General features: G+C 36.2%; 1 pseudogene; it reads left to right on the top strand.

Annotated features, from left to right (window-relative positions):
- The first annotated feature begins 493 nt into the window (after positions 1 to 493).
- Positions 494 to 9,665, top strand: LOC136222469 (histone H3.2-like; annotated as a pseudogene).
- Positions 9,666 to 19,956: the final 10,291 nt, after the last annotated feature.

The following is a 19,956-nucleotide window of genomic DNA, read 5'->3' as shown; positions in this document are numbered from 1 at the left end:
TGTCCGTAGTGTATAGTCGTGTTCATACATGAACAGTCGTGTCCGTGTACAATCATGTTCGTTCGTGAAAAGACATATCCTTTCAAGTTCTATTTATATAGAATGGATTGTCAAATTCACAAACGGTTAGAAAAAATATTCTCTGGAATTTTTCCTGCTTATCAGTCTGTTCATAATGTCTTGTTTTCCTACTCCGGTGATAACTAGGCTACACACGGTTTGAGTTCGCTTACGTAATCTGTTGTATCCTGGGTGACGATCGTCAATAGCGACGACATCTGTCTTAAGGAAACTGCTAATACAGGCCTCAGATTTGTCTATCTCTTTCCTTTTAATTTCTAGTTTTACTGTTTATATATTTTTCTGTGTTGGGTTTGTTTTTTTGGTTAATCACATTTAACATTTTTAAGACAGACGTAATTGAATGTCTAACATAAATACCCCTTCATTTCTCTATATCTATCTCTTCAATATACAAACACTCCTTCAATTTCTCTTGTATTCATCAATGGCTCATACTAAGCAAACAGCAAGGAAATCCACCGGAGGAATGGCTCCTCGTAAGTAGCTAGCCACCAAAGCAGCCCGCAAATTAGCTCCGGCTACTGGAGGAGTTAAGAAGCCCCAACGTTTTAGGCCGGGAATAGTGGCTCTGTGAGAGATCAGGAAGTACCAGAAGAGCACCGAGCTTCTGATCCGCAAGCTTCCGTTTCAAAGGCTGGTGAGGGAAATTGCTCAGGATTTTAAAATAGATTTGAGGTTTCATAGTAGCGCTGTGGCGGCTCTTCAAGAAGCTTCAGAGCCGTACCTGGTCGGACTGTTCGAGGACACAAATCTTTGCGCTATTCATGCTAAGAAAGCTATTATGCCTTGTTGGGCATTGCCCAATTTTTAATTTTTAAAAATGAGCCCATGTCTTTGTGTTTTGGGATGGAAAGTATCCCACATTGCTTTCAAAGCACTTGGTGGAGATATTTATTAAAGAGGTGCTCACACACTTGGGGTGTGCCCCAAGGGGTACCCACTTTTGTGAAACGGTGAGGACCTACCTCTTGCTTGACCACCACACGCGCGCGCCACCGCCGTCCATCTGAACCGGACCGGGTTAGTGACGGTTGCCGAATCCACCAAAAATAAATATAACTTCACAGCCCTTAGGCTTGCACAAGGGTAAGCAAAGGTCGTACCCAAAGGACTAATACTGATCTAATTTGTAAATATAACCAACCAAATAAATAAAAAGTAAAAAGGGGGAATTGGAATAGTTGATTGCTAAATTAACAAAAGTAATAGAGTTGAGTTGAAATTGAATAAAATGATTAATTGGAATTTCGGCTAAGAGATTCTCAGGCAAGGAATTCGGTTAGTCTTGATCATTGACAGAAATGATGTTTCTTCTAAATTGCATATCAGACTAGTTTGGTATATTCTTCCTAAATAATGAATTAACCAAGTAAGACTGTGGTTAACTCCTAATTAACGAATAACCTTACCTCAGCGGCTAAGATTCAACCTGTTAACAGTGTTATGAATTAGAAGAACCTAATCTAAGCCAACCGATTCTCAGCGATATCGATTCAGAAACTTAATTACTTATTCACTTGATGTGATAAAGTCGAAAATAGATATATTAATGTCACATGGAGAGTTCTCAGTTTGTCAATCTGATTATCCCCAAATACAATCTAGATTTCAACTTTATAGCATCAATTGCTGCTAACTCAGATTTAACTAAATAATGACTCGTTGATTATCTAGTTTAATCAGACAACTGTATGCCAGTTTAATTAAATGAACAATCGGCCGTATCATTCAAAAGCAAATTAACAATTGAGATAAAATCCTTAAACACAGTGAATAAGCAAATGATATGAATAAAGAGAAAATACTAGAAGAGAAACGATCTCACAATACTTGAAGATTCCTGCCTTTGAATTATCCCTTAACCGAAATAAAGGGTTTAGCTATGAATAGCCATTAAGAACAAAATAAGTGTTTCGAGTTTTCCAGTATGAAAGATACGTTCTTTGGAAAAAATGTAAAAGTCTGAGAAAGAAGAGAGAGAGATAATCTAATCTAAAACCTAATGTTTTTGTAAAAATAAGATATATCCCTCTAAATTAGCTAACAAAAGAATCTCTTTTCCAATCACAAATCTTTTCTAATCTTCTCATATCCTTTATTTTCTGCCTTCAATCTAAGCATCATCAGTTCGGAGGTCTTAGTCTTGGGCAAGACTAACTCCAGTTCGTTTCAGCTCCTTTGATTCAGCTCATCTTGGGCAAGACTAACTCCAATTTCGTTTCAAGTCCAAAGTTTCTTCAAATTAAGTCCAATTCTGCTCCTTTTAATCATTTGAGTCCCGTGGAGACAAATCATACCAAAACAAGCAATAATATCCGAAATAGCACTAAATTAATTAAATAACCTAGCACTAAAGTGGACATTTGAACATTGAATTGGACACTTATCAAAACACCCCACACTTACCCAATGCTTGTCCCTAAGCATATCAGATCATGTCAACAGCTCTTTACTCTTATGATTTCGTGTTTACCAACCTTTCCCGATCCCCCCTCATAATGTAAATATTATCATCCATCAACTCTTAAAGCCAAGACATTATTCATGTTTAAACATACAATGTAACCACTTGAAAAATCTCAGCAAACAAGCTTTTGACCATGTACATAAGGTATGAACTAAAATCAACAACACCCTCACGGGAATCGCTCATTGCACTCAAGTGTTTAGGCTATAATTAATTTGAAGAAATCACTCAAGTCACAACCTAGAATGAAATTACCATAAGCTTGCCAATATATCAAATCTCCACCACTTAGTATGAATTCAAGACACTAAATCAAAGGGACTTAAAACAGGGTGTAGCGTAGGCTGAGGTTAAGGTTTGGAAAGGAAATGAGGAAGAAAGGGAAATCGAGAGTAATAAAAATGTACATTTACTCTGAAAATGGCCAAAATGGAAATCAAGACACGATTATTTACAAACGACTCACAATTCTTAAACTTCAGAATGAATGAATGTTTAAGACAAACTTAAACAACTATAGACATACTGAAATGAATAAGTTAACGAAACATTTTTTTTTCTTTTTGCTTCTTTTTTTTTCTATTTTTTGTGCCTCTTATTTTTTCTTTTTCTCTTTTTTTTTCTTTGAGGCTTTTTTTTTCTTTCTTTTTTTTCTAAAGATAATATTTCAAACTAGAATAAGAAAGCTACTACTTTCCAAGCTAATGTCCATTTAGACACCTTTTGAAGCACACCCACATATAAGCAAAAGGCTTATGCTAAATCCTCGTACTTTGATGAGCTTGTGGTTAATTCGAATATGGAGATTGCTTAAAGCAACAGCTAAACATAGAAATAAGTAAGAGAATGTATAGACTCTGACGGCTAGAACGTCCCTGGCCAAGGGACTTGAATAGGAGTATGTCAAGAACGGGGAAAAGGCTCAAATGTGGCTAACTAAGGGCTGGTACTGTTAATTTTTTTGTCAGTCTTGGGCAAGACTAAGGGTTCAAAGTTTAGTTGAGATGGCTAACAGAAAAAAAACCTACTACCCTTATCATTTTTAATACTCGAATACATCAATGTGGTCTCGAAATGCATAACATGGCAAGTTCTAGAATTTCAAACTAGAGTTGGACAACACTCAGAAAAATATAGAACAAAGTGTAATGTTTTGTTCTTGCATTTAGGCTCAAAATCTTTCCAAAAATTAGGGTGAAGTTGGTGTTGTTTCATTTAAAACGTCTGTCATGTAATGGAAAATTAGTCAAGTGGTTCATATGCATGCTCAAGACAATTGTGCAACCCTGACCTTTTGAAATCGACAGCTTTACTCAAAAAAAGACTTAGGGGTTTCACTACTAAGTTGGCAACCTAGTTTCAACCGAGTGCAAAACTGAGAGCTAGCATTGTTATTTCTAGGGACAAAACAAAGGGTGGACACCCCACACTATTGCAGACAAAAATAGACAGAAATTCTGGAAAGAACAGGCATAAAATGAGGCAATGAAATAGTATATCTCCATGAAAGTCAAATAAGCAAAACACACTTCTATATCAAAAACCCCTCCCCCATTTTCTCCTCGCACTGTCTTAGTGCGGAATTCACAAAATTAGGGGCAAAGGGAAGCAAACACCACAACGAAAAAGATAAAATTCAAACTAAAAACAAAATATAAACGAGTTGTGGAAAAGCTTACTACCCCTTTTGGAGGAGGTATTGTACGGCTTTCTGGTACGGCTGAAGTTTCTACCGGTGTAACAATGGAGTAACTCGGTTCTGGTTGTGGTTCTGCTGTGGTGTAGGACCTGTCGAAGTCGCAGCTATCACTGGTTGTGGTATGAAAAAAAATGGTTGTGATTTCCGGGTGTAAGGGAGCAGCAGTGATGTGCGAATTTGAAGGGGAAAATTTGAAGTAAGAAATTGAAGGAAAAGAAAAAAAATCAAATAAATAAATCAAAAGTTAAAGAAAGTGGAACTAGGTGATGGTGGGTTGAATTTGTAAGAAATTGAAATTGAAAAAGAGAGTGGTGATGGTCAACTTTTTTTGAGGGAGAGAAAAGAACTATAAAAAAAATGGAAATTGGAATAGGAGATGAAGTGGGTTAGGGTAAAAATTGTGATTTAATCGACAATTGAAAAAAAAATTAAAACAATGGTCAAAGTCAAAAAATTTTCTCTTTTTAACCCCTCTTATTTAGCATACTGGGCTTCTTAATGCTTTATTTGACTATTTTTTCTTTCTTCACTTCTTTGGGCCTTTTTTCCTCCATTGTTTTCATTCCTTCACACCTGTAAATCAAAACCTAGAATTTTAAGCCATTTGGAGAAGATGATGTTAGTTAAGTTAGTTATTGAACATAAAAACAAATTAAATAAAAATAAAATCATGAACATTAGCCTTGGACAAGACTAAAACTGGGCTGCCTCCCAATAGCGCCTCTAGTTAGCGTCTATGGCCAGACGTAATCGAGATCCAATGCTAGTCTCCTGGGTCAAGATATGGCACTTCTTCAAGGACTCCAATTGGGATATTCTGGTAAAACGACTTAAGTCGGTGGCCGTTTACTTTTTGCACATTCACATTCTCCAAGCTTTAAGTTTCCACTGCACCATCAATATTCATGTCACACTGCTTAATCGCCCATAAGGCTCTGTGTTCTGGTTTTGGTGCCTGCAAAATGGAAGGTGAAAGGCGTTGAGTGGTGCGTGAAATTGTCTTAACATTAGAATTCTTCGGTTTCAATTTCAGAGCTGCCATCTCTTGCATAACTTTCTGCACATCTTCTCTAAGCTCCACGCCCTTCTCCTTTATTTTGCTGTTCATATCTAAGCTTTCTTCTATCACTACCGACAACTTGTCTTCCTTACATACTTCAAAAGCTTGTTGTGTTATTGGTTCGACAACATCTATACCACAAATAGAATGCACTTCATTAGGAAATTTCATGGTATCATAAACATCAAATTGAACAATTTTACCATCAAACTCCATAGTCAGCGTTCCTTTATGAACATCGATTTTTGTCCGAGCTGTTGTTAGGAGTGGTCTACCTAATAGGATTTCTGACGAATCTGAAGGGTGATCTTCATCTTCCATGTATATGACATAGAAATCAGCTGGGAAAATTAAACTATTAACCTGAACTAGAACATCTTCCAACAAACCTTCGGGGTAAACAATAGATCGGTTAGCAAGTTGGAGTACTACTCCTGTTTCCTCAAGAGGTCCAGCATTTAAAGACAAATAAATAGACATAGGCATGATATTTATAGACGCTCCTAAATCACACATTGCCCTCTTAATACTAGTGTTCCCAATTTGACAAGAAATAGCAAACATACCTTTATCCTTACACTTTTGGGGCATTTTCCCTTGGAGTACAACAGACACATTCTCACCTATGGTAATCTTTTCATACCCAATTTTTTTAATCTTGTTAGTACATAATTCTTTAAGGAATTTAGCATATCAAGGTATTTGTCTAATAGCATCAAGCAATGGAATATTTACCTCAACCTTACGAAATACCTCAAAGATGTCTTTCTCCTCATTTTCTTTCTTTGATTTGGCTAAACGACCAGGGAAAGGTGGTCTAATTACCAAAGGTGTGTGTTGATTTGTGGCTTTTTCTCCAGATGACTTACCAGCTGAACCTTCTGTCTTATTTTCAAATACCTCCTCTTTGCTTACATATTTCTCTGACACAGGTTGTTCTAATTCAGAAGTAGATTTAGTCTTGGGAAAGACTAATTCTTTTCCGCTGCGAAGCGATATTGCACTCACATTTTGCCTCGGATTCGCCTCAATTTACGAAGGTAACTTCCCCTGGGACTGTATTGCACTCAGAGTGGTTGCTATTTGACTCATTTGTTTTTCCAAGTTTTGGAAGTTTTCTTGAACATTGGCATTGACCTTGCCTTGTTCTTCTTGGAATTTCAGCAAGTTAGACACAATAGACTGATCAATAAAACTAGACGCCATACCTGAATTTGGATCCGTTTGAACATGACTATATTGTTGAGGTCTTTGGTACTGTTGGGGAATATTCGGTTGAAGCACATTATTTTGTTGCTTGTAGCTGAGGTGTGGATGATCCTGCAGTCCAGGATTATATGTATTCGAGTATGGATCATACTTCCTTGGGGGATGTCCCTGATATCCGAGGATGGCATTGATCTGTTCCAGTGTACCTTCGTGCAATGTGGGACATTCATTTGTGGCATGTCCAGTAACTATACAGATCCCACATGTCTTAACTTGAGCTGCTGTCCCTACAACCAAATTTTGAACAAGAGACGTCAAAGCATTTAGTTTTTCCTCAATGGAAGAAGTACTTACCTCATAAGTTTTCCTTGGAGCATCTTGTTGCTTCCCAAATTGTTGGGAAGTTGCTGCCATACTTTTGATCAGCTCTTTAGCTACAGTTGGTGTTTTATCAAAGAGGCTTCCCCCACTAGCAGCATCTATCATCTTTCTTTCTATGCCTAACATTCCCTCATAAAAATATTGAATAAGAGAATGTTCAGTTATTCCATGTTGGGGGCAGCTTGCACATAGCCTTTTGAACCTCTCCCAATAATCATGGAGTGTCTCAATATCCTTCTGCCTTATACCACTGATCTCCCTACGGATCATTGCTGCATGTGAGGCTGGAAAATACTTTTCTAAGAATGCTTGAGCCATGCCGGTCCATGTTATGATGGGTCTAGAGGGTAGGTTGAGAAACCAGTCTTTAGCTGCATCCTGCAAAGAAAAAGGAAAAGCTCTCAATTTAACTTGTTCCTCAGTAATTCCTTGTGGGCTCATACCTGAATAGACAGCATGAAACTCTTTTAGATGATTATGCGGGTTTTCGCTTTCCATCCCATGGAATTTAGGCAAGTAATGAATCAGCCCCGACTTAAGCTCAAAGGCTGCATCCAAGTTTGGGTATGTGACACAAAAGGGTTGTTAATCAGTTTGAGGTGCATGAAGTTGCCTCAAAGTTCGTTCCGCTATTGTTTCTACTTCAGATGGTTCACTTTCCTCACTGGAAATTCCCTCTTCTTCACTAGAACTGGAAGTTTCAGCCCCTTGTAATTTTTGCAACCTCACTTCTTTACGAAGTCTTCTTGCTAGCAATTCTATTTCTGATTCAAAAAGTAGTTGCTTTGAAGTTTCAGACCTGGTCATAAATGGCTTTAAATCAAGTTAGATTAGTCCCCGGCAACGGCGCCAAAATTTGATGGTTGTCGAATCCACCAAAAATAAATATAACTTCACAGCCCTTAGGCTTGCAAGGGTAAGCAAAGGTCGTACCCAAAGGACTAATACTGATCTAATTTGTAAATATAACCAACCAAATAAATAAAAAGTAAAAAGGGGGAATTGGAATAGTTGATTGCTAAATTAACAAAAGTAATAGAGTTGAGTTGAAATTGAAAATGATTAATTGGAATTTCAGCTAAGGGATTCTCAGGCAAGGAATTCGGTTAGTCTTGATCATTGACACAAATGGTGTTTCTTCTAAATTGCATATCAGACTAGTTTGGTATATTCTTCCTAAATAATGAATTAACCAACTAAGACTGTGGTTAACTCCTAATTAACGGATAACCTTACCTCAGCGGCTAAGATTCAACCCGTTAACAGCGTTATGAATTAGAAGAACCTAATCTAAGCCAACTGATTCTCAGCGATATCGATTCAGAAACTTAATTACTTATTCACTTGATGTGATAAATTCGAAAATAGATGTATTAATGTCACATGGAGAGTTCTCAGTTTGTCAATCTGATTATCCCCAAATACAATCTAGATTTCAACTTTATAGCATCAATTGCTGCTAACTCAGATGTAACTAAATAATGACTCGTTGATTATCTAGTTTAATCAGACAACTTTATGTCAGTTTAATCAAATGAACAATCGGTCGTATCATTCAAAAGCAAACTAACAATTGAGATAAAATCCTTAAACACAGTGAATAAACAAATGATATGAATAAAGAGAAAATACTAGAAGAGAAACGATCTCACAATACTTGAAGATTCCTGCCTTTGAATTATCCCTTAACCGAAATAAAAGGTTTAGCTATGAATAGCCATTAAGAACAAAATAAGTGTTTCGAGTTTTCCAGTATGAAAGATACGTTCTCTGGAAAAAATGTAAAAGTCTGAGAAAGAAGAGAGGAAGATAATCTAATCTAAAACCTAATGTTTTTGTAAGAATAAGATATATCCCTCTAAATTAGCTAACAAAAGAATCTCTTTTCCAATCACAAATCTTTTCGAATCTTCTCATATCCCTTATTTTCTGCCTTCTTCTTTGAGTAGGAAAGAGTCCTGATCAATCTAAACATCATCAGTTCGAAGGTCTTAGTCTTGGGCAAGACTAACTCCAGTTCCTTTCAGCTCATTTGATTCAGCTCATCTTGGGCAAGACTAACTCCAATTTCGTTTCAAGTCCAAAGTTTCTTCAAATTAAGTCCAATTCTGCTCCTTTTAATCATTTGAGTCCTGTGGAGACAAATCATACCAAAACAAGCAATAATATCCGAAATAGCACTAAATTAATTAAATAACCTAGCACTAAAGTGAACATTTGAACGTTGAATTGGACACTTATCAGTTAGTTTGGTGTGGTGCGGTGTGGTGTGGTGTAAAATCTATAATTTTTTATTGAAAAAACTAATAATATTTTTTATGATCATTTTTATTGATTTCGTATTTAATTTAGTCTCACCCACCTTCCCAGGTTTTTCTCCCACCTTCTTCTCCACTGAATCAGAGCTCAGCAGCTCTTTTCTCCAGTATAAATAGGTGTGAGAGACTGGCTTACTTACAGAATTAATTCATTCATTTTTTCGATGTTGAGCAAACTGAGCAAATTACTGAGTGTAGACAGAAACGAAATTGTACGGTTGCAATACAAATTCGTATTACAGAGGGCTATTTTATCCTAGAGGCGACCGGAAATTACTCTGCTTGCAATTTCCCGGCAGTTTTCCACGAACGTCTTAAAGAAAGCGACATTGTCCGCGACTCTGCCCATTTCTTTTTTGTTCGGTCTTTTGCTGTTTTTCCAGTTCCAGTTCTAACATGCCTAAAGATATGCAGTTGGCCAGTAGGATCAGAGGTCAGATGGCATAATTATTTGTGATAGTATATGCTTTAAACTTGTTTAAATGGAGGATGTTTGTATTTTGGGATCTGGATTGGTTTATTTGGCTATTATGTAAATCTTTGATTATCGAATGCGAAACTTGAGAAAATTGATTGCGGAAACAAATTGCAGTTCTAAACTTAATACGTGTTTCAATTGTCATAACTGTATTAATTCTAGTAGGTTATTAGTTTGGAACAGAGAGGCAATATTCTGCCCAAAGATATTCTGAAATGATTTATCATCTTAACGAATTAAAAGCTTTCAAGTGTTGTTCTTCCTTCTTATTTCAACTTGTTAATTGCAGGGATTCTCATCCCTTTAGCATTTGTTTTACACTTTGCAAGCTTAAATATGGTGGTGGTAGGATTTATATATAACAACAGTAAATAATTTATAACACTATTTAGTCATTTTTATTTTGAAAATATAAGGTCTTTATGTTTATTAATATGAACGATTTTGTCATTCTATTTGCTTTTTTAATTGTTACTAGAAAGTGACCTCCTGCTTTGCTTTAAGAAATAATTAATTTAAATTATGTTAAATTAAATTATAAATTTTAATCTGGCTAGTAATTTAATGTAACGAATTAGTTTCTCAAAAAAAATTGGTATATATATATATATATATATTCCTCAAAATATTATTATTATAACATGGAAATCTTACAATTTACCAACTCAAAAATATGTATTTTAAATAGTTTCTCTTGGTAGAGAGAATGAATTGGATTAATGAACATTTTGTGCCAATTTTTTTTATATAATATAATGGAATAAGTCTATCAAAATAGACTCAAAGTTTTAATAGAAATTTCAATTTAAAAAAAAAGCATCAAGTTACTCTCAACATTTATTAAATGATGCAATTATAGGTCTAGGTAACAGACTTTAAATCTAAATTGATACTATAACATTGAGGCATTAATATCTATTGTCAAGAACTATAATTGTACAATCTATCTATTACTACTATAAAGGCAGAAACCTCACTCGCCACATGTCACACTAATAGTAATCGAACTGATGTGTCAATTTTATATATTTTTTTATTAATTATTTAATTCATATTCTCTCAATCACTCGTTCTCTCTCTCCCATTTCTCTGTTTCGCCCACTACTTCAACCTCACACTATGTCATTTTTCCTTTCACATGACACAAGATACATGACAGACATTTGTTTTCGTGTCGTCTGAATATTTTTCGTGATAGTATTTTAACTGTACGTCATCTTAAGGCGAAATAAAAAATGCGCTTGATTCTCAGATGACATTACGATTACAGAATCCTATCATCCAAAGAAAACGCGCGTTTTCGTTAAATTTGATGCGCTCAAGAGATGACACTTCTAATAAATGAATGTCATTATATGCCGAAAACAAAAAAGCGGCAAATGAAATTTCACTTACGCGACCATACCAAATTTTAGGCGCTCTATATGTTCCTCGTACACATACTCATTAGGCACCTCAAACATAAGCATCAACAGAACATCAAACATAAACATGTTTCATACACATACACATACTCAATCACTTCTAGCAGTATAACTCATAGGTGTAAGAGTAGTGACAATCTCAATGAACATTCAAAGCTTTAGAGTATGCCTAATCAGCCACATGCTTAATGACCCTTTTACAATGTTCCTCTAATACTTGATGCATGATTAATAAGCTACATGCCCAAATGAAAAATCGTACACATACTCATTAGGCACCTCAAACATAAGCATCAACAGAACATCAAACATAAACATGTTTCATACACATACACATACTCAATCACTTCTAGCAGTATAACTCATAGGTGTAAGAGTAGTGTCAATCTCAGTGAACATTCAAAACTTTAGAGTATGCCTAATCAGCCACATGCTTAATGACCTTTTTACAATATTCCTCTAATACTTTATGCATGATTAATAAGCTACGTGCCCAAATGAACAATCGTACACATACTCATTAGGCACCTCAAACATAAGCATCAACAGAACATCAAACATAAACATGTTTCATACACATACACATACTCAATCACTTCTAGCAGTATAACTCATAGGTGTAAGAGCAGTGCCAATCTCAATGAACATTCAAAGCTTTAGAGTATGCTGTTGTCCTCAGATTAGACTCTAGCAAGTGCATTAGATGAAGGAAATTAAGGCTAAGGTATAGCAGCGGAAATATAAAAATTTTAGCCTACTTCCTTTTAACCATAGGATCCGTTAATCGTTATTTCATATAAAGAGGGATAAGAAGAAATACCTTTCGATGATCAATCTACCGTTGCAAACGAAGTGCCCACAACTTCAAAGGAGATGTAAACTGTTTACCAATCTGCCCCTATCCGAAACAGACCTTCCAGACCTCCGAACGACAATCCCTTCGGTGGAAACATGAAAGAATATGTCTAGAAGCTACTGCCCAAACATCGCGACGATCCGACGGTTCAATCTCCGGGAATCCTCGAAATAGTGAACTGACCTGATGTAGGCGAAGAAAAACGAATTTCTCCCTTTTGATTGTTTTTCCTTCTTTCGTGAACACGGTGAGATTAAGTTAGAATCAACCCTTATGAGATGCAACCAAAATAGATTGCCTCTAATAAACCAACACAAGATCAAAGAGAAAGAGGGATGAATAAGATTAATCAATCGATGGAATGCCGTATGAATTCTTGTCCACGAACTAGGGGATGGGAATTCTTTTTCTCTCACTGAATAGCGATTTCAAAAATCACTAGTGGGGAGGGATATAGGCTTAGTCGAAATTCTCATAGGGAGGGGGTATATATAGTCGCTTGTATCTAAACCCTAGTTAGATAGGAATAGGTTACTTAATAGGAATTCCATTCGGAATAGGATTCCTAATTATTATCTTATAATATATCAAATACATTTAGGATAATAATAAATAACCTAATTGGATAATAATAGGAGTATATTAATCTAATTAAAACTCCTAACTTAATTATCTCTTAATTAATTTAATTCACAAACCTAATCAAATTAGGATTAATGGAATTAAAATAATTCCTTATTTACTATATATAAATTTCGGCCCCCTCTATATAAATGGGCCTTACTGGGCTCAATTGGGCTTCCATTTATTAATCATATCCATCTCTCTTTTGGTTCCAAGTCTTATGTGTGATCCATTAGGTTCTTACTACTTCTGGCCGTATGCAACTATTAAATTAATTTCTTCAAGAATTATATTTAATCCTTGCATAACGGAATGATGTACTGAGTATGTTATAGGCAAGTCTGTAATCATTCCCCAGAGTCCGTTAAGAAGACAGGTTGATTCTGTCGTTAACCCTTCCGTATTAGTTACGGTATAATACGATCCTTTATCAACTACATCCTTGAACTGAATCTTATGACTATGGGTAATGTCAAGTCACATATAGCGAGACGTTCGTTTTACTTGTTATTGGCCGAGTCAACTCAAAAAGATAGGTTAAGTGAAATCCGAATTTCTACTCTTAAGCTATCACCTTACAAGGGTTTAGAGTCGAGTCTTCCACAAGCGATCCTTGGATGTATCTCCCATTAATCGGGAGTGATAAATGCTAAATCCAATGTATAACTACCCTGAAATTACTTCCTGTGACACCCAACCTTTGCAGTTCACACCCCAGAGTCATCTCTGTTAAGGATCGTGGGACCACAGGATCAAAGTCTCACATTCAGTAATTCAGGATGACCAATTAACATTCCTTTGAGTCTGAGGATTAGTTATACCTATTAATACCAATGAGATGAACAGTTGACAAGGATGAATCTACCCATCCTGTTATCTCAAGTCGGATCCCCAATCCTAATGAACAACGTTTCACCGGATCTATGTAACTGTCCAGATATCTATATATGTGAAGCTTGTGAGATCAGCTTTCTGTCGGACAGAAGACATTGTTACATACAAGTCTCAACTGTGATATATCAATCCTAAATATATCACTTGACTTGGGGTGGTTTTAAGTTTATTAGTTTATTATAAAGTTTTGTCTCACTTCATGCTTGTATGAACACTTTATAATCACTTTAAACAAACTTACGGATTTCCTTTTATTAGACTTTATTTAGTGCTTAAAAGGGATTGCCTTTATATAGTTATAAAACATATATCTCATTAAAACAAATGATATAAAGAACAATTCATTTACAATAAGTTTGTATCCTGCAACAATTGACTATAGGACACAAAACCCCAACATACTCCCACTTGGACTAAAGCCAATTGTTTCTAAAACTTATCCCAGTAGAAGTTAAATGACGATCATGTACTTTCTGGGTTAAAGGCTTTGTCAACGGATCTGCAACGTTGTCCTCTGTAGGTATTCTTTCTATTCTCACATCTCCTCTAGCCACAATCTCTCTAATGATGTGGTATCGCTTTAGGTAGTGCTTGGATGCATTATAAGACCACGGTTCCTTTGCTTGCGCAATGGCTCCATTGTTATCACAGTACAGAGTAATGGGATTGACAATGTCAGGCACCACACCTAGTTCTGTAATGAACTTTCTAATCCAAACTGCTTCCTTTGCTGCTTCCGCAGCAGCGATGTACTCTGACTCGGTCGTAGAGAAAGCTACGCTTCCCTGCTTGGAACTTTTCCAACTGACCGCGCCCCCATTTAGGATAAACAGGTATTCTGATTGGGATTTAAAATCATTCTCATCTGTGAGATGACTAGCGTCTGAAAATCCTTGTATTTTCAGATCTCCTTCTCCGTACACTAGAAACATATCTTTAGTTCTTCTCAAGTACTTAAGAATGTTTTTGACGGCAATCTAGTGCTCGTCTCCCGGATTCCCTTAGTAACGACTCGTTACAGATAACGCGAACGCTACGTCGGGTCTAGTGCATAGCATAGCATACATAATCAAACTGATCCCGCTGGCGTACGGGACTACAGCCATGCGTCGTTTGTCATCATCAGTTTTAGGACATTGATGATTGTTTAACTTTACTCCATGTACCATGGGTAAGTTACCTCGTTTCGATTCAAGCATGCCAAACCGATTTAGCACCTTTTCAATGTATGTAGCATGTGAAAGACCAAGCAGTCTACGTGATCTATCCCTATAGATCTTTATACCAAGTATATATGCTGCTTCACCGAGGTCTTTCATTGAGAAGTTACCGGATAACCATATTTTCACTGACTGTAAAAGAGCAATGTCATTTCCCATTAACAGTATATCGTCCACATATAGTATGAGAAATGCTATAGAGCTCCCACTTGCTTTCTTGTAAATGCAAGCTTCTTCGCAATTTTGTTCGAAACCAAATTGTTTTATGGTTTCGTCAAAACGCTTGTTCCAGCTTCTAGATGCTTGCTTGAGTCCATAAATGGATCTCTGAAGTTTGCAAACTTTATTTGCATCCTTTGATATGAAACCTTCAGGTTGCATCATGTATACATCCTCAAGCAGGTTTCCGTTTAGGAAAGCTGTTTTCACATCCATTTGCCAAATCTCATAATCAAAATGAGCGGCAATTGCAAGCATGATTCTGATTGATTTGGACATAGCAACGGGAGAGAAGGTTTCGTCATAATCAACACCTTGTTTTTGACGATATCCTTTCGCTACCAACCTAGCTTATAGGTGCTAACCTTTCCATCCATGTCAGTCTTCTTTTTGAAGATCCATCTGCACCCTATGGGTTTTATCCCTTCAGGTGGATCAACCAAAGTCCAAACTTGGTTAGTATACATGGAATCCATTTCAGAATCCATGGCCTCAAGCCATGCTTTAGAATCTGGACTAGTAAGAGCCTCTTCGTAGTTTTCGGGTTCGTCGTCTAACACGGGAACCTCGTCATCATCTCCCACTAGAAAACCATATCTAACTGGGAGTTCATGAACACTTCGTGATCTACGAATAGGTGCCACTGGAGTCTCATCTAATGGGACTTCTTCGAGTACCTCAACCGCTTTTGTTGTTTCAGTCGTTGTTTCTTCCTCTTGAACTTCGTCGAGTTCAATCACGCTTCCCTTTTGTGTTTCTTCGAGAAACTCTTTCTCTAAGAAGGTTGCGTGTTTGGATACTATTACTTTCTGATCATCTGGATGATAGAAGTAATACCCTATGGTTTCCCTGGGATATCCAATGAAGAAACATTTATCAGATTTAGAATCTAATTTGTCGGACGCAACGCGTTTGACATATGCTGAACAACCCCATACTCTCATGAACGAGAACACGGGTTTCTTACCAACGAACAATTCATATGGTGTGGAAACAGCGGATTTGGTTGGTACTCGGTTCAGGGTGAAGAGGGCAGTTTCTAAGGCATAGCCCCAGAACGTCTTTGGAAGTAAGGTCATGCTCATCATGGATCGTACCATATCTAATAGGGTACGGTTTCTCCTCTCGGATATACCATTGTGTTGTGGTGTATAGGGAGGTGTCCATTGTGAGCATATCCCACATTCAGTTAGATAATTCAGAAAATCATCAGAAAGATATTCGCCACCTCGATCAGATCGAAGTGTCTTTATTTTCTTTCCTAATTGATTTTCCACTTCATTCTTGAAGCATTTGAACTTGTCAAAGGCTTCTGATTTGTGCCTCATCAAGTAGATGTACCTATATCGAATATGGTCATCTATGAAGCTTATGAAGAATCTGAATCCTCCTCTTGCTTGGACTGACATAGGACCGCATACATCTGAATGAATAAGTCCTAGAGTGTCTGATACACGCTCACCTTTATTGCTAAAGGGTGTCTTTGTCATTTTACCTTTTAAACATGATTCGCATGTTTCCAAAGATTCAGGATCAATTGGATCTATAAGCCCATCTGAATGTAGCTTTAGCATGCGTCTCTTGTTTATATGACAATGCCACAAGTAAGTTGAATTATCTAGCTTATGTCTTTTGGTATCAATTGCGAAAACAGAAATCAACACATAAATCCCATTTTGTGATATTCCTGAGAAATAGAAAATCGAATCTCTATAAAAATTGCAATGTTTGTTCTTTATAGAACATACCATATGTTGGAGTATCGGCTTTTCCCTTCTGGAGGGTAGCTCGGTACAAAGAACAATTTCTCTTCCAATGCCCCACGTCACCATAATAGTGGCACTTTCTTTTGGGCTTCTTCACTTCCTTTCCCTTAACTTTAGTGGGCATGGCTTTCTTACCTTTCTTGGGATGTTTAGGATTGGGAGAATTCCCTTTCCTCTTCTTTGATCCCTCTATGACAAGAGCCGGTATAGCCTTGTCTTTCTTCATATTGGGCTCAACTGATTTGAGCATGTTTGCAAGCTCTTCAAGAGAGGTTTGCAAGTCATTCATTTGGTAGTTCATGATGAACTGTGAATAACTCTCTGGGAGGGACTGAAGAACCAAGTCGGTACTTAATTCGTTGTCCATCACAAATCCAATACTAGAAAGTTTGGTAATATAGCCTATCATCTTGACACAATGTGTCATGACAGATGTGCCCTCTTGCATCCTGCAACGATACAACAATTTTGATATCTCGTAGCGTTCGCACCTGGTTTGTTTCCCAAACAATTCCTTTAGGTGCATGATGATGGAATAGGCATTCATCTCCTCATGTTGCCTTTGTAATTCCGATGTCATCGATGCAAGTATGATGCAAGCGGCATGATCATCATCAGCCTTGTGCTTCTGATAAGCATCAATTTCCTCGATGGGAGCATCATCTTCAGGGACAGGGGGTATCGATGTATCAAGTACATACCCAATTTTCTCGAACTTCAAAACAATTTTGAGGTTGCGAAACCAGTCGGTAAAGTTTGAACCATTCAATTTGTTATCGGTAAGAATGTTTTGCAGATTGGTTTTAGTCATGATTTTAAGAGTGTGTGTTTAAACAAAACCTGAGAGTGAGAAAGAGTAAACGTATGTTATTCATTTGCTTTAAAGTATAACAATCTAAAATTATAGGCCTTTTAATTTATTTCAGATTGCTCCCACTATTTTGCCAAATTAATAACCCTCCATATTAATTCGAAGAATTTCACAAATCCTTTAGTGAGCTAGGATCCTAACTCCTGAGATTTCGCCTTGACTTTAGCCAACAAGCTAGTCCCATTTGTTAGGTAGATTCATGCAATCAATCACATCTCGAATGTGATTCCTAGGTTATTGGGTTACTAACCACATTAGTAACTAATATGTCATTCATATTAATCCCAACCATTTTGCCCATTAGTTTATGACAACATGAGTTTGCCCATCCAATTATCATACTCTAATTTAAGTACTACCCCATATTCATGAAAGAACGATTTTCGATAATCCAGGTGTTACCATAAGACCCTGAGCTTGACTTTAGCCAACAACCCAAAGGCCCCTAGTACTGCCGGCTGAATTATAATATTAGGGACGGGCAACCGATTTTAATAACTTGCTTATTTACATAACTTTTTAATGAGGGATTTTTATTTAAGTCTCATAATCTAACTTAGTCTTGATTTGCTTTAGCATACATCAGACATACATACATTCACATACATTGGCGTTATGGACATATTATCTAAATTATTCCGTCGAGCCAGAGACGGAATAAAAGGCCAAACCTAAGGAAATACTAACTATTACATATTTCTCTTTAGGTCCTCCGTCTTCTCCATGGCGCCTTGAAATTACATATTAATTTCTATACTACTATAAGAAAACTTCAATTGAATTGAAGGGAATCAGATGAGAGGAGAAATTACAATAGATAGTAGAAAGGCAGGACGCGCAGGCCCTATTTCAAAAATACCAAAAGACTAAAAGAGGGTCCAAATATGTCCATAACTCCAAACATGCATAGACTCAATTAAATAAATTTAATTGGTTGATTATATAACCGGCTTATGTAATATTTAGGTTAATCACATTAACTCGTCAAATTAACTTTCATCCAATTTTACTTCTAATCGTTTTGTATCTTTATATTAATCCTTAGATTAATATAACCATATAAAACGTCGATTATGCATGTCCCAATTATTTTGATTTCAATTCATTTAACACTTTGATTTACAACTTGGTAAAAACAAACTTTTAAACGAATTTTCACTCGATAATCAAAACAGAAAACTATTAATTTCCGAAACATATATATATATATATATATATATATCAGATTTTAAAACGGTTTTTAAAAACGATTTTCAGAAATAGGAAGAACTACAATAGATTTCCGTTTTATCATTTAGAATTAATAAAACTAATTTTATTAACCTAACTATAAAACTAATAGATTTTGTTATAATGATTATCAACCGAAATAATTAGGAACATACGCATAATCAATTTTAATTAACAATTAACTAAAATTTATTTATCTTTAGAATTAATTAATCAAACAATTTGTTTAATTAATCCTAACCATAAATATTTATTCAATCCTATTGAAAAACTTCTAAATTTTCATATATGAAATAACGGATTTAACGATGGCCCTGATACCACTGAAGGAAATTAAGGCTAAGGTACAGCAGCGGAAATATAACAATTTTAGCCTACTTCCTTTTAACCATAGGATCCGTTAATCGTTATTTCATATAAAGAGGGATAAGAAGAAATGTCTTTCGATGATCAATCTACCGTTGCAAACGAAGTGCCCACAACTTCAAAGGAGATGTAAACTGTTTACCAATCTGCCCCTATCCGAAACAGACCTTACATACCTCCGAACGACAATCCCTTCGGTGTAAACGTGGAAGAATCTGTCTAGAATCTACTGTCCAAAAATTGCGACGATCCGACGGTTCAATCTCCGGGAATCCTCGAAATAGTGAACTGACCTGATGTAGGCGAAGAAAAACGAATTTCTCCCTTTTGATTGTTTTTCCTTCTTTCGTGAACACGGTGAGATTAAGTTAGAATCAACCCTTATGAGATGCAACCAAAATAGATTGCCTCTAATAAACCAACACAAGATCAAAGAGAAAGAGGGATGAATAAGATTAATCAATCGATGGAATGCCGTATGAATTCTTATCCACGAACTAGGGGATGGGAATTCTTTTTCTCTCACTAAATAGCGATTTCGAAAATCACTAGTGGGGAGGGATATAGGCTTAGTCGAAATTCTCGTAGGGAGGGGGTATATATAGTCGCTTGTATCTAAACCCTAGTTAGATGGGAATAGGTTACTTAATAGGAATTCCATTCGGAATAGGATTCCTAATTATTATCTTATAATATATCAAATACATTTAGGATAATAATAAATAACCTAATTGGATAATAATAGGAGTATATTAATCTAATTAAAACTCCTAACTTAATTATCTCTTAA

The sequence above is a fragment of the Euphorbia lathyris genome, chromosome 1, assembly GCF_963576675.1.
Source record: "Euphorbia lathyris chromosome 1, ddEupLath1.1, whole genome shotgun sequence".
NCBI lineage: Eukaryota > Viridiplantae > Streptophyta > Magnoliopsida > Malpighiales > Euphorbiaceae > Euphorbia > Euphorbia lathyris.
This window is presented reverse-complemented; position numbering and strand designations above follow the sequence as displayed.